Source organism: Ambystoma mexicanum, chromosome 13 (assembly GCF_040938575.1).
Source record: "Ambystoma mexicanum isolate Mex_15411 chromosome 13, UKY_AmexF1_1, whole genome shotgun sequence".
In the NCBI taxonomy this organism is placed as follows: Eukaryota; Metazoa; Chordata; class Amphibia; order Caudata; family Ambystomatidae; genus Ambystoma; species Ambystoma mexicanum.
The window spans coordinates 775,193,475-775,209,545 of record NC_090938.1 but is presented as its reverse complement, the minus strand read 5'-3'; the positions used below and the strand labels follow the sequence as shown (position 1 = coordinate 775,209,545).

At 47.2% G+C, this 16,071-nt stretch overlaps 1 protein-coding gene across 1 annotated transcript in view; it reads right to left on the bottom strand.

Annotated features, from left to right (window-relative positions):
- The window catches only part of LOC138521938 (E3 ubiquitin-protein ligase TRIM39-like), a 128,963-nt gene that overhangs the window by 74,579 nt on the left and 38,313 nt on the right, over window positions 1-16,071 (bottom strand). The window lies entirely within an intron of this gene.

Here is a 16,071-nt window from a genome sequence, read left to right as displayed (position 1 = left end):
CCTGCTTTCTCGCTCCGCTACTTCTTCTACTCGCCTCGCGCTCCTCTGTCCTCCCCGATAGGCCAGTTTTAACTGCCTTCTGCCCTTATGAAGGCAGCGACACATAGTGCGACCCGCACCATTGCACCATTCGGATTGGCTGAATTGTAACTCTGCCCTCCCTCGCTTGCAAAGCAGCCAGCTTGCTGGTTCTTCCTTTCTCTGGCCTCCCTTCCCCTGCCACTGCTCCCTCGATTGGCCAGGGAAAGCCATTTCTGACCTCCACTCAGGGCAACCTTGCCCAGGCAGCCCTCGGCTTAGGGCCCCAAGGCAAAGGGCAGTTCCTACAGAAGCAGCTCCAGATGCTGTCGGCCGGTGTCAGCAGGGGAAGCAGGAAGCCATCAACCAGCAGCGACAGAAAAAGTAGGTGTCGAGACAGGGGCACAGCAATCACTGCGCCCCTCTAAACTGTCCCACCTCTCTCCTACCTTATCTTCCCCACCACCCATTAACTTGAAGCCTGCATGATGTACCACTCTCTTTTTAGCAACTGTTAACCCCATATATATCCACTAAGCTGTCAACTGTATTGCCTAGCCATCTCTCACATCTAGATGAACTGTACCCTGACTGTGCTAGCCACTCCTGAAAGAACTGTGAGCATTAGTTTGCATTACACTTAGATAGAATTGTGAATACTAGCTTGCGTCACATTTAGATAGAATTGTGAATATTATCTTGCATAACATTTAGATAGAATTGTGAATATTGTGTCACATCTAGACAGGATTGTGAATATTAGCCAGTGCCACATTTAGATGGAATTGTGAATATTAGCTTGCGACACATTTAGATAGAATTGTGAATATTAGCCTGCGTCACATCTAGACAGGATTGTGAATATTAGTCTGTGCCACTTTTAAGATACAACTGTGAATATTAGCTTGCGTAACATCTAGACAGGATTTGTGAATATTAGCCTGTGCCACATTTAGATAGAAATGTGGAGATATTCACGCGCCACATCTAGAAAGAATTTGGAAATTAGCATGCATCACATCTAGGTAGCGATGCCACTAACCAACCCACTAAAAATCTCACCCTTCGGCATACACCTGTCAAACTCTAATCAAACACAACCACACCTAAGGCACACCAAACCGTATAAATGTCACTACACCGCAACAACAAAACAAATAAAAAAATAGTCCATAGGTGCCCCTCTGCGAGAATGAACACGGCCCATTGACCTGTTCTTTGGGAAGGTACCCACCCGAGAGTCCGCAGCCACACTTTAGCTCACTGTACCTTTCACAGATGGGAAATATCCATTTGCATATCAGTCTTTGTCCCGCACACATGGGCAGTCCAGCACCAAAATGCTATGGCAATTCCTTTCTGAACAAGAGTACCCACAGCAACCCCATACACGTGTTTCAGCCTTGTTGGGCCTCATCAGTGAGGTGGAGCTGTGCCTCCCTGAGCACAGTGAGCAAGGGGTCCACATCTGGATGACCCTAGGAAACTTAGGTGATTAAACCTAAGTCCCTTAAATAATCAAAAAATAGTCCATAGGCGCCCCTCTGCGAGAACAAACACAGCCCATTGACCTGTCCTTTGGGAAGGTGCCCACTCGAGAGTCCGCAGCCACACTTTAGCTCACTGTACCTTTCACAGATGGGAAATATGCCTTTGCATATTAGTCTTTGTCCCACCCACATGGGCAGTCCAGCATCAAAATGATATGGCAATTCCTTTCTGAACAAGAGTACCAACAGCAACTCCATACACGTGTTTCAGCCTTGTTGGGCCTCATCAGTGAGGTGGAGCTGTGCCTCTCTGAGCACAGTGAGCAAGGGGTCCACGTCTGGATGACCCTAGGAAACTTAGAGTGACTAAACCTAAGTCCCTTAATTAATCAAATCACACATAGCCTTGCACAACAGAACACGACGGCTACCAACCAAAAACCACACCTGAGCTCACCGAACAGTGTTAACCGAACTGAAGCTGCCAACAGCACATCACTGCTCTCCTGCACTTTTCCAGCTCGTTCCTACTAACTCACCCCACCCGCTTTCCTTTTCATATCCACCAGAGCGCCAGTGGACCACTCCGGTGGTTATAGTGCGCGGTACAATGTCCTTTAACATTAACATTAACATGTGTAAAGTTTTAAATTAAAACTATAACACATTGAATTAATAGAATAAAGATACATTTTGAATGAGAGACCTGCGGGGAGGACAGGGGAGGCTCGGACTCTCTACATTCTGATACATTTTGAATGAGAGACCCGCGGGGAGGAGAGGGTGGGCTCGGGAATCTCTACATTCTGAATGAGAGACCCCCAGAAAGGAGAGGGTGGGCTCGGGAATCTCTGCATTCTGATACATTCTGCATGAGACCCCCAGGGAGGAGAGGGTGGGCTGGGGAATGTCTACATTCTGATACATTCTCAATGAGAGACCCCCAGGCAGGAGAGGGGGGGCTCGGGAATCTCTACTTTCTTATACATTTTGAATGAGAGACCCCTGGGGAGGAGTGGGTGGGCTCGGGAATCTCTACATTCGGATACATTTTGAATGAGAGCCCCCCAGAGAGGAGAGGGTGGGCTAGGGAATCTCTACATTTGGATACATTCTGAATGAGAGCCTCCCGGGGAGGAGAGGGTGGGCTGGGGACCTCTACATTCTGATACCTTTTGAATTAGAGACCCTCAGGAGGGGGTTCAGGAATCTCTACTATCTGATACTTTTTGAATAAGAGACCCCCAGGGATGAGACTGTGGGCTTGGGAATCTCTACCTTTAGATGATAGACTCTCAATGACAGGCCCCGGGGAGGAGAGGGTGGGCTCGGGAATCTCTGCATTCTGATACATTCTGCATGAGACCCCCAGGAGAGGAGAGGGTGGGCTGGGGAATCTTTACATTTGAATACATTTTGAATGAGAGGCCCCAGGAGAGGAGAGGGTGGGGTCGGGAATCTTTACATTCGAATACATTTTGAATGCGAGACCCCAGGGGAGGAGAGGGTGGTGTGAGGAGTCAGGAATGAGAGTCGCATACAAGTCAGCCATGTTTTGGGTTAAAGACTTTTAATGAAAATAAAAGGGTTGGGAAAAGGCTCCTGTGACCCAGCACTAAGAGGAATTTACCTAGTTAAAACCAAAACTAAGGATCTGTCTGAGTCAGGATGTCAAAACAAAACTGCGCATTGTCCAAATCTCTATTCTGACCCTCACACTAAAACTAACCTCTAAGGTGAAAAAGTGAATTGTCTTTTACCTTAAGTGATTTGAAAACGTGTTCGTAAAGTAAGAGGACTAAAATAATAACATTTTCCTTCAGGGATGACGTTCTTGACTCCAGAGGGTGATTCTCTTCCCCTGGACTCTTCTTTACTCCTTGAGGGAGTTTCACACACAACTCTTCTGTGGGTCTCTCACGGCCACGTATAACACTTGCACAAAAACAGATTGGTTTCAAAATCTTGGTTTCTGTCAAAAACAGTTCTTTGGGCCTCTTCTGGCTAAGCACAACATTTGCACAATAACTGTTGGACTTCACAATTGTACTTTCTCTCCAGACCAACTGTTTGGGCCTTTTTTTGGCCCAGGGCAGCACTTGCAACTGTACTTGTTTTACTTAACAACAGTTCTTTGGGCTTCTTTTGGCCAAGTAGAATGCTTGCACACCAATTTTGTTTTACACACTTCAATTTGCCTGGCATACTCCCCTGCCAGGACCTCTGCTTTATACACTTGAGATTGCCTGGTGTACTCTCCTGCTAGGACTTCTACTTAATCAGGTCTTCTGTCCGTTCCAAAAGCTGCTTGTATATGATATTGGATAACGTATCTTCTTGATATATTATCTTTGTTCTGCTCTTTTCATATTGACACTGTGTACATTTACACATTAGAAAGGGGTTTATTTTCGATTTAAATGCCCTTTCCTCACATGTCATCTCTTTGCTTTCTCTCAGGTATTGAACCTTCAATTGTTAGCTTTCGGCGCTCTCGCTGACACACCTCAGTGTCCCTGTTGCTCTCAGGAGGACTCACCGTCTCTGTAGGCGTTGGTTTCTTCTCTTGCGGGCAGCCGGTGAAGGAATCCCTACAGACCCCCTCTAATGTTCTGCTTTCCTTCACTCGGCGGTCCTCCGTGGCTTCCACTCGACACACCTGCTGTTTTCTCTGCTCTGGTAAGCAGAATACTGCTGTTCACCTTCTGAGAACGCCCAGGAAATCTTGACCGGCTCCAAGCATTCTCACAGCATCCCACGGCTTAGCAGTTCCTTCTTCCCCTGGTGGTGCACAGCCTGGCTCCACCATACCGGTTCTGGCTTCTCGACACGCCGCCTCGTGCAGAGAGGTGCAACGCTCTCTCGCCAGTCGCCACAGCAGCTGCCTTCCATTCTCAGTTTGGGCTGCTTGAATTTCCCGGGGCACAGGTGTGTGTCCGGAAACACTTGAGCGCTCACTATGTTCGCAGTCTTTCCTATTACACATTGCTCAATCTCTCCTCTTCTTCGTCCCAGTACTTTGTGAACTGTGGGAATAGAAGTCCAATGATTGATTTATGGATTTTGGATGAGCATTAAAAGGTTTTGATGGTAAGTCACTACTGATGGACTGATAAGTGGAAATGAAAAAAGTAATTCCATCAGATTGACAAGGATGGTTCACATATCTGATCAAAGGGGTTTCCCTGCTCTTCATGGGAAAGGGAGTGGAAACATGGCAAGCCATGAGAGTTTCAGACACGGGGAGGTTATTCTTAAGGGAACATGGGGAATACCATGTCTCACCAGATGGAGCCATGACAGCTCACGAAAGGCTGTCTACTCCCATTTGATCGCCCCTCATACTGCCACCCCCAGGGTCAGGAGCAGGTAGCGGCTGCCGTCCCCTTGCCACATGAGAGGAGGTTACCGCCGGGAGATCAGTGATGACTCCACCGGAATAATCACATACCCTTCCCCTACAGTCTGGGTTGTCCCTCTGGAACACACCAGTGTTTCCCTTAGGAGTTCTTAACCTGATCCCTATTTGGGCCACCTGCGAGATCCATGGGTCGAACTGAGGCACACTGCTCCCTATAACTATTTGGGCTGGTAAGTTGGAAAGTATCTCCACTATCAGATATAGTTCTTTTCCCAAGATGGTGACTTGGATTTGTGTCAATAGGCGATTTTCAATATGGCCATGGACACAATCAACCTCATCTTTTCCTAACTTCTTCCACTCCCTGGGAAGTAATTCCAATCTTACGGTACATCCCTTACTTCCACTGTAGAGTTGGGCCCAAATCTTCCTTTTTTATTAAGAATGGCGTGGACTCTATATGTGGTGTTGTCACTGGTATAGAGCGAAATGGTGGCTCCCTTCTTTGTGTTTCTCTTTCCCTTCCTGCCATTCTTCCCGGGATTCTTAAGTTCCTCGATCTGGGCATAACAGACCTGAATATATGTTAGCCCAATAGCCTCACTGCTTTTGTCTGAGGGTAGTGGTGATGGTACAAGTAAATTTAGGGGACAATGTCTTACGGAGTGCCTGTATTCTCCACAGGAATAATATATCCGGTGTGGAGTTGGGGATGGTATTATCAGGCCCTCAGTAGGATCTACTAGGAAAGGGTTGCCCCGGCGATAGATGTTCTTGAGTACTTGGCCGATCCAGGTGTCTCTAATCCCTGTAATTTATAGAGGGGTGTCCCTGGGGTGAATGGTTCTTGCTCTCCCTGTTCTGAAAGGCAGTATCCTGGAGGGAATCCACATTCCTGCCATGAGGGTTCTGGTTCACTCAAGGGAATGAGAGACTAGCCAGGTGGTATTTTTTCCCCCTCCTGCTCTACTAGGAACCGAGGAGATAAGGCCTCCTGTTCACTTATTCCCAAAGGTAGGTGGAGGGCTTGGATGGCCGTTCTGGGGAGAAAGAGATATCTCTGGGGTTTTGGAGATCCTATCGTCTTTTACCTTTAAGGGATAAGAAGTTGTCAGAGAAGATAGTGTAACGGGAGAGTTGTTATTGCCCCTAGTAGGGGCTCCATCTAAGCTTTCAGTAGATTGGAGGGGCGGTTGAATTACCATTACCAGTGACTCATGTTCCTAGGCTCCTCAAAGTACAATTTAGTTCTCTTCTGGCCCCCAGATTTGATAAGGTTATTATTACCTTTGTCTGAGGACTTTGAGACTCTATGCGCTAGATGTACCAGGTTTTCATATTCCAGAGGGGAGAAATCTTTTACAGATAATACTGTGTCGGATAGTCCGGTATTCTCCCACACAGACTCACCTTTGATCTGCTCACTCTCGACCTCCCCTTCCAAGTGATAAAGAACATTTTATTGAGATTTCGCTCTTGTTAGATGAGCTCCCACATGTTTTCCCTTGGTTTCTCCATTTGTCTCACCGATGGGGGGTTCCCATAAGATCTCATATACTAGGTTCCACACAATTCTGCCCCTGCTGATCTTAAATGGGAGTTGAAGAGAAATTTAAGAAAACACATTTCAGCTCATCTCCACTGGAGAGAAGGGGTAGTATTTTCAACTCTCTTTCCCTACGAGATATAACATAGATGGCACAGTTGGTAGGGACATGTCTCTGTAAATCCACAGAGGTTATTGCTGTCTCTCTTCCCTGCACCAGATAAACCTGGGGACAAAATCGATGGTAAACGTTCCCCTCCATGGTCTTCCTTATGGGGAGAATGGCCTGTGAAGTCCGTAAGCGGAAGTAACCCCTATCCAGTAGCCTAAGTGGTTATGCGGGTCATGGTCTCTTAGTTGACTATGATCTAGTGGTCTTGCCCCTTTAGAGAGGAATGGGTTGGTCTCGTAAGTAAATGTCCTACTGGTGGAAAGAGTGATGTTAATCATTCCGGGTCTCTTTAGCAGGGGGCTAGAAGTCAAGTGATTTTCTTGATTATTCAGGTGGGATCACCAGTTTGTGTCAAGTGGGCCCAATCCCACTTTTGACACCATATGTGAGGAGTCAGGAATGAAAGTCGGACACAAGTCAGCCATGTTTTGGGTTAAAGACTTTTATTGAAAATAAAAGTGTTGGGAAAAGGCCTCTCTGACCCTGCCTAAGAGGAATTTCCTTACCTAAAACCAAAACTAAGGATCTGTCTGTGTCAGGATGTCAAAACAAACCTGTCCAGTGACCACATCTCTATTCTGACCCTCACACTAAAACTAACCTCTAAGGTGAAAAAGGGAATTGTCTTTAACCTTAGGTGATTTGAAAAGTGTTCATAAAGTAAGAGGACTTAAACATAAAGTTCCTTCAAGGATGCAGTTCTTGACTGCAGAGGGTCATTCTCTTCCCCTGGACTCTTCTTTACTCCTTGAGGGTGTTTCACACACAACTCTTCTTTGTGCCTCTCTTGGCCACGTATAACACTTGCACAAAAACAGATTGGTTTCAAAATCTTGGTTCTTTGGGCCCCTTCTGGCCAAGCACACATTTGCAAAATAACTGTTTGACTTCACAATTGTACTTTTCTCTCCAGAACAATTATTTGGGCCTTTTATTGGCCCGGGTAAAACATGCACACTGTACCTATTTGACTTCACAATGTTGGCTTGTTTCAGAACAGTTCTTTAGGCCTCTTTTGGCCAAGTACAATGCTTGCATACCAAACATGTTTTACACACTACAATTTGCCTGGTATACTCCCCTGCCAGGACATCTGCTTTAAACACTTGAGATTGCCTGGTGTACTCTCCTGCCAGGACTTCTACTTCATCGGGTCTTCCTCCCGTTCCAAAAGCTGCTTGCATATGATATTGGATAATGTATCTTCTTGATATATTATCTTTGTTCTGCTGTTTTCATATTGACACTGTGTACATGTGCACGTTAGAAAGGGGTTTATTTTTGATTTAAATGCCCTTGCCTCAACATGTCCATCTCTCTGCTTTCTCTCAGGTATTGAACATTCAATTGTTAGCTTTTGGCGCTCTCGCCGACACGCCCTGATGTCCCCATTGCTCTCAGGAGGACTCACTGGTCTCTGTAGGCGTTGGTTTTGTCTTTCACGGGCGGCCGGTGAAGGAATCCCTGCAGTCTCAATCTCACAGTCTGCTTTCCTTGGTTCAGAGGGTCCTTCTCGGCTGCCACTCGGCACGCCTGCTGTTCTCTCGGCTCCGGTAAGCAGAATACTGCTTTTCACCTTCTGTGAAAGCACAGGAGTTCCTCACCGGCTTCTGGCATTCTCGCAGTGTCCCATGGTTTAGCAGTTCCTTCTTCCTCTGGTGGTGCAATGCCTGGCCCCACCACACCGGCTCTGGTTTCTAGTCTCTCCCGCTCACGCAGAGGTGAAACACTCTCTCACCAGTCGCCACAGCAGCTGCCTTCCATCCTCAGTTTGGGATGCTTAAATTTCCCGGGCACATGTGTGTGTCTGGAAACACTAGAGTGCTCACTAGGTCGGCAGTCTTTTCTATTCCACATTGCTCGATCTCTCTTCTTCGTCCCAGTACTTCGTGAACTCAGGGAATAGAAGTCCAATGATTTTGGATGAGCATTAAAAGGTTTTGATGGTAAATCACTTTTGATGGACTGATAAGTGGAATTGAAAAAAGTAATTGCATCGGATTGGCAAAGTTGGCTCACAGATCTGATCAAAGGGGTTTCCCTGCTCTTCATGGGAAAGCGAGTGTAAACATGGCAATACGCCATGAGGTTTTCAGACATGGGGAGGTTATTCTCAAGGGAACATGGGGAATACCATGTCTCACCCGATGGAGCCATGACAGCTCCCCAGAGGCTTTCTCCTCCCATGTGATACTCCCTCATACTACCACCCCCAGGGTTAGGATCAGGTAGCGGCTGCCGTCCCCTTGCCACATGAGAGGAGGTTACCACCAGGAGATCAGTGATGACTGAACCGGATTCATCACAGTGGGCTTGGGAATTTATACATCCTGATACATTTTGAATGAGAGACCCCCGGGGAGGAGAGGGTGGGCTCCGGGGATCGCTACAGTCTGATACATTTTGAATGAGAGACCCCCCAGGGAGGAGAGAGGGGGCTCTGGAATCTCTACATTCTGATACATTTTGAATGAGAGACCCTCAGTGAGGTGAGGGTGGGCTTGGGAATCTCTACATTCTTAATGAGAGACCCCCCGGGAGCTGAGGGTGGGCTCAGGAATCTCTACCTTTAGATGATAGATTCTGTGTGAGAGACCGCCGGGGAGCAGAGGGTGGACTCAGGGATATCTACATTCTGATGCATTTTGAATGAGAGACCCCTAGGGAGGACAGGGTGTACTCGCAAATCTCTACATTCTGATACATTCTGAATGAGAGACACCCCAGGGAGGAGAGTGTGGGCCTGGGAATCGCTACAGTCTGATACATTTTGAATGAGAGACCCCCAGGTATATCTACATTCTTATGCATTCTGAATGAGAGACCCCTGCGGATTAGAGGGTGGACTCGAGAATGTCTACACTCTGAATGAGAGACCCCCGGGAAGGAGAGAGTGGGGTTGGGAATCTCTACATTCTAATACATTTTGAATGAGAGACCCCCGGGAAGGAGAGAGTGGGCTCGGGAATATCTACATTCGGATACATTTTGAATGAGAGACCCCCGTGAAGGAGAGAGTGGGCTTGGACATATCTACATTCTTATGCATTTTGAATGAGAGACCCCTGCAGATTAGAGGGTGGACTCGAGAATGTCTACACTCTGAATGAGAGACCCCCGGGAAGGAGAGAGTGGGGTTGGGAATCTCTACATTCTGATACATTTTGAATGAGAGAGTGGGCTTGGGAATATCTACATTCGGATACATTTTGAATGAGAGACCCCCGGGGAGGAGAGGGTGGTGTGAGAAACATGAAGGTGTCTCACTTATTAGTCCCCAGGGATCTGTCATCCAGGTGGCCAGGACGTGGCCATCGTTATGGGATCCAGTTCCTGGGGGTGGACCAGTGCAGGAGGATCACCTGGGTGAGGGGTCTTCGGGGAGTGGAAGTGGGACACTGAAGGGTGAGACACAGTATCCCCTTCCTCATAACACCTTTTCCCCATCCTACTCTCTAGGATATCTAGAAACTCAACCCCCCACCACCTTTTTGACACAAACACTTTCTCACAGACAGATTACCATGAAAGACAAGGGACTAACAGCTGTATACCTGACATGTCCCAACACAAGAGTCTGGCAATTGCCGCTAATTACACACACACCTGACTGCCTTTTCCCTTCCCCATAGGGATAAAAGGCAGAGCACGAGAACACACTCTAGGCAAGGCCAAAAGCATGAGGAAGCAGCGATTCCAGGACGGCAGTTCAAAAGAAGGAGAAAGGCGGCGAGACCTGAAAGGACGTCAAGGAGGGAGTTGCCTTTGCCCTTTTCAACCCAGACCCGCAAAGCCTCTGACAAAAGAAATATAAGACTGGAATTGCAGCTGGCGAATGGTGTGACGGATGTCAGCGGTACATGGAACCCTCCCGCACTGATTGCCAAGGCGGGGAGACGAGGTTGCCATCGTGGTACCGTCCTTGACTCCAGCGGCAAAAGAAACACCAACGAGTTCAGCACAGCCGGTGAGTCGGAAGAACCGGATAGGGGGCCAGACTGTGTTAGGCTCAAGGTTGCAGTGGCAACATTAAGAAGATTAAAGCTACAAAGCTCTTTTGTGATCGAACTTGGTATCAGAGATAGAATGGTCCAGCGTCACGTGGGCACTCGTTCGGAGGCCTCTGGCTGTTACCACCTGTCCTGAACAAAGAGACTGTGTTGAACGGAAAAGGTATAGAAACAACAAGTATCAAGATGCCATAGGGAAGGCCGACGTGAGGTGTCATGGTGGTCATACAAGTGTCCAGCCAAATCCCTTGTACAATCGAAAAAAGTCCTTGACACGTAGATAAATGTTTAAGTATCCGAGGGAATTGTGAAACAGGCGTTTGCGCCCGACTGAGAAAGCGCTGTAGCAAACCCGTGGGTGTGTGAAATCCGCACTTGTCAGACACAAAGAGCGACCCAGCGAGACGTGATTGCCCTTCGGAAGTCTCTGTGAGTGAAGTTGGCAAGTGCTTTGGAGGTCTGAGCCCGGATGAGGGGGACCTAAACTAGCTGGATGTTTAAAAAGACATTGAGACTCTCTGATATTACAGGTAAAGAGATTTTGATTGAAAATGCAGCATATTGTGATGGCAAACGTGAACCCGACTGAGGGATGTCCACAGTGAGTGGTTGGTCTGAGCCCGACTCAGGGAGGCTAACGTTGTGAGAAGGATCGGAGTCCAGCTGAGGGGGATCCACGGATGAAGAGTAATCGCCCGACGTAAAGAGAAATAGAAGGAACTTTTATTTTGTCATTTTGTGATACATCAGGCCCAATGAAGCCAGGAACATTGCATGAAAGAGTCTTGGACACAGACGGTCCTGATATAAAAAGAAAAGGAACTGTAACGGTGTGCTGAAGAAGCCCAGGAGTGTGCTGCGCTCACGAGTCCCGTCTTGCCCCATGCTAGAAAACGTGGGAAAGAGAGACCCCGGCAATAACATCCTGATTTATTATTTTGTAAAGACTTCTTTCTTTCTTGTGAACATTATCCCACACATAGTTTGTAACATAGCAGTAAGGATTGGCAATAGGTTTCTTGGTATAGGCCTTTTTTATTTGATTAGACTCCACTTGGACAGTATTATTATCATTTGATGGTCGTAGCTTGCTCCCATCTTAGATTTAGGTTTAGATAAGGCATTTATCTCACCCATTGTACAGTTTAATAAACACCCTTGAACTGTGATCACTTGTGTCTTTCTTGCTTTGATACCATGCCTTTCTTACAGTGGGCACAGGGATATCTACATGCTGATACATTCTGAATGGGAGACCCCCTGGGAGGAGTGGGTGGGCACAGGGATCTCTACATTCTGATACATTCTGAATGAGAGACCCCCGCAGAGGAGAGGGTGGGCTCAGGAATGTGTACATGATCCATTCTGAATGGAAGATGCCCAGGAGGAGAAGGAGGGCTCGGGGATATCTACATTCTGATAGAATTGGGGGGTACAGGGAGGATTGCCCCCTTTTGTATTGCTTCACTTTCATATCTTTTATGGTTAAATACTAATAGCAAGATTTGGGGGGGGGGTCGACTTTTTGGTAAATTAAGTGTAAGTATATGAGGTTGAGTTTTAGGCAAGTGATCATTTCAATACGACTTTTAGGGCAGGTGAGATTTTAGTAGGTGATTAAAAGACGGAGAACTTTTTGACATATATTTTTCATTGTATTTGTTTACTGGCGATTTTTCACTGAGGTGGGGGTTGGAAGGGGAGGGGTTGGTGGGCTGGGGGATCAGGGATATTAATGGGCCTCCACCCATCTTTTACAGAAAGAAACCGTGAAAATCAAATCAGTGGTGAAAAATGCCCGGTAAAAACACATAGAACCCACAGGGGAGGAGGAAATTAACTTCACAATTCCTGGGAATAGAGCGGTGCCTTTAAAAGATACCTCTCTCTTCCATGTCATTCCCAGGAAACAACTGCCAGGGACATTTTCATGGACACTAACAGGGAGAGCTAACTTCCAATTAACTATCTGAAGCAACAGGGAAAGTCTTAAGGGGCACTAGATAACTTAGTGGCCTGCAGAGGACTATTTGTTAGAACCTCTGGCCCAAAGAAAGTGCTGTCAATAACAGTGGCACTGGAAGTAGTGTCTCTGATTCCAGTGGTAGGGTGGCTGTGCACTATAATGGAATGGACATACTAAGTATTGGAGGGAAATACCCGTCTCCCTGTCCCCTTTCTGGGACTTGACCCTCCCACATTAAGCAAAGCTGAAGACATCTCTGGGATGTCTGCACAAGGGCAAGTCTTCCAGTGACCAGAGGCCATGCTTTAGGCACTCTGCTCAGCAGCCTTTTTAGGACAGCTAGGGAGACCTCTGGGATGGTCAGTTTTTCCACAGTGCCAGCAGGTGCTAGGGAGTTTGGGAATTACTGAGGAACCACCACTCACCTTTGAGTTAGTGGTGCCATCCTTCTTTTTGGACCCAGCCACAAGGGGTTTACCCACTTCTACATTGAGGCCCTGTAAGAAGGGAGAATGTTGGCCTGCCTTACCTGTCCCCTGATCACTGTGGTTAACTCTGTGAGAGACCCACAAGTCAGCCATCTTTGCTTGTTCCCTTGGATCAGTGATGATGGAATTAGCTAAGTGCTAATGCAAGTCAGGGAAGCAAGCATACAGGGGGGTATATATTGGGTTATACAGAAGGCAGGGCCCTGCACTGTGAGAGAGAGTGAGAGGCTTGCAAGCGGTAATGTAAAACTCAGTCTATATTTTTAAATCACACATAGAAATGTTAAATCTCCCAGAAGTTAAGATGGAGCCGGGGTCTGTAGTGTGTAATAAATGTGAGGAACAGAGGACATCCACCGGGATAAAAGTGAGTCCACATTGAGGGCACATCAAGGCAAGAGAGACGTACCTTCTCAAAACACTCTTCACATCCTAAAGAGAGAAAGAGGACAAGATAAATAGTCATCCTACATTGTTCTAACCATTGATTTCCATTTTACAGAGACCCTGAACTGTGCTTCAAGGAAAGAGTTAGGTCGCTGCATTGTCGAGTCTAGGAATCAGTTGAGCCTTCTGTGAGGTTTCTGGTCAGACAATGTTTGTGCTGGGAACTAGAGCCACTGTGTACTAAAGGTGGGGGGAGTAACATTCAGCTCAGGCAAGTAGCCAGAGCCTGAAATTACTGGGATATTTGAGGTTGCACTTAGATGTAGTGACTGTCATACATACAAGGCATTAACTGTGATTAGATGGCATTACTGAGAGGTGCTGAGGTCACACTTTGCATCTGCAGCACCTACACAAATGGGAATGAACATGGCATACAGTTTAGTTTAGTTTAGTTTAGTTTATTATTTGTAAGGCACGCCATGCCCTGGAGCATCAGGGCGCACAAGACAAGAATATGCTCAACTTCGTTGCAGGTACATCTACATGGTCATAGTACAGTAAACAATGGATAAAGTATGTACAGGTACATGTGCATGGTCATAGTACAGTATACAATAAACAAGATATGTACAGGGCTGGAGCTAGGTCCAAAAAGCAGGTGATACAGGTGTAGGTATACTTGAAAGTGTAGAGGTAATATACAGTGGAATAAATACAGTAATATACATTGGTGTACATAAAGACCGAAGTATCGGTGCTGGGGGCATGCAGGTGGATCGCCAGTGGGGACAGTCAGGTCAAGCAGGTCAGAGTAATTAGATGTCATTGGCTCTCAGCCACTTGGTCAAATTCTGCCTGAATTTCAGGAAGGGCTGGGGTTCTCTTATGTCATGTGGTAGTGAGTTCCACAGCTGTGCTGCTTTGACTGCGAAGCTGTGTCCTCCCATAGTGGCACGTTTAAAGCGAGGGACATGAAGGCAATTCGCATTGGCCATTCTTGTGGGTCTAGATGAGGTTCTTAAGTGTAGCCTGTCCCTGAGGTAGGGTGGTGCCATGTTATTAAGACAGTGACTTTACAGGCATGCCAGGCACTAACTGGCATTAGATGAGTTTGAAGCTGCACTTTGCATGTAATGGAAACAACTGCACAAATGGGAGACTGCACATACTGCACTCAGCATTAGAGGGCATTACTGGGGCATTTGGATTACACTAGCTGTCATAGTGCAGCATTCGCTGACCTAGCTCTCTCTCTCTCTCTCTCTCTCTCTCTCTTTCTCTCTCTCTCTCTCTCTCTCTCTCTCTCTCTGAGCTGTCTCGCTGACAATTTCTCCCTAGAGCCATGGTATGGTACAGGCTTTCCCTCTCTCTCGCTCTCTCTCGCGCTCTTGCTCTCTCTCTCTCTCTCTCTCTCACTCTCTCTCCCCATCAGTGCCGTCTGTTTTTCTCTCACCCCATTCCCCATCGCTCTTGCTCGCCCTGTCTCTCTCTCTCTGCCTCCCCCTATCATTCCCTCTCTCTTTCTCTCCTGGCTCTATCGCTGTAGCTTGCTCTCTGTCCTTTGCCAGCTCTGTGGGTGTGTCGCTCTCTTTTCTCTTTCTCACTCTCACTCTCACTCTCTCCCTGTCCAGTTCTGTGGTTGTGCCACTCTCTGCAGGGTGGTGTGTCAGTGGGTGAGAGCAGTCTTTCATGCTGTCCGTCTCTCTCGGAGGTGTATTGTGAAATGCACTCTCTTGGTTCTCTCTGTCTGGAGAGTGTGGTGTGCTCACTCTGGTTCTCTCTGTCAGTATGGTGTATCCCTCGGTTAGAGAACAGAACCTGTGCAGTGTGGTGTGCACTCTCTCTCAGTGTCAGTGCGGTCTAGTTTTCTCTCTCCTTCTGTCTCTGTGTCCCTCCATCCCTCTGCTTCTATGTCCCTTCCACCCCTGCATCCTCCCCTACCGGTCCATCCCCCTTTACCTCCATCTTTCCCCATCTGTCCTCGTCCCCCTCTACCTCTATTCCCCCCTTTCTATCTGCCCCCTCTCACTTTCCCTTGTCCATCTTTCACTCCCCCTCTCTTTTTCTTGATGGATTATGTTATGTGTGTGATGCTTCTTGCTGTGAAATCTCTCATATCAGGTTCACATGGGGGAAAGCTTTCAAATCTTGAGCTTCCCGCTGCGCAACCTCTGCAATCCAGGCTTTGGGGTAAAAGGACCCACTCAGGACTAGTAACTGGAATAATCCTTGTGTCCTTTCTTTCCTCCCACCTCTGTGGATTCTGCCAGCAACGTGCTTTCCTCTGCCACTTTCTCCTGCCCCAGCTGCTTCTGCTGCTGCTACAACTGCTACTGCCCTTCCAGCCACAACCACAACTAATGGCCTACACAAGAAGAAGCTTTTTAAGCCTCTCAGCCTCCCTCAGGTATGCTGTTAAGCCTAATTGCCTGACCTTCAGGTCTGCATTGGTCTTCAGCCATCTTCTTCATCCCAGTACTCTTGGGATTATGGGACTTGGAGTCCCAAACAGCAAAGTTAGTTCTAAATGGTAATTTACTATTTTTGACTTTAGAACTATTTTGCTTATACATGTTTACAAATGCTTGATCCTGTTTCTCCACAGAAGGGAAAGGCAGTTCATGTAGGCC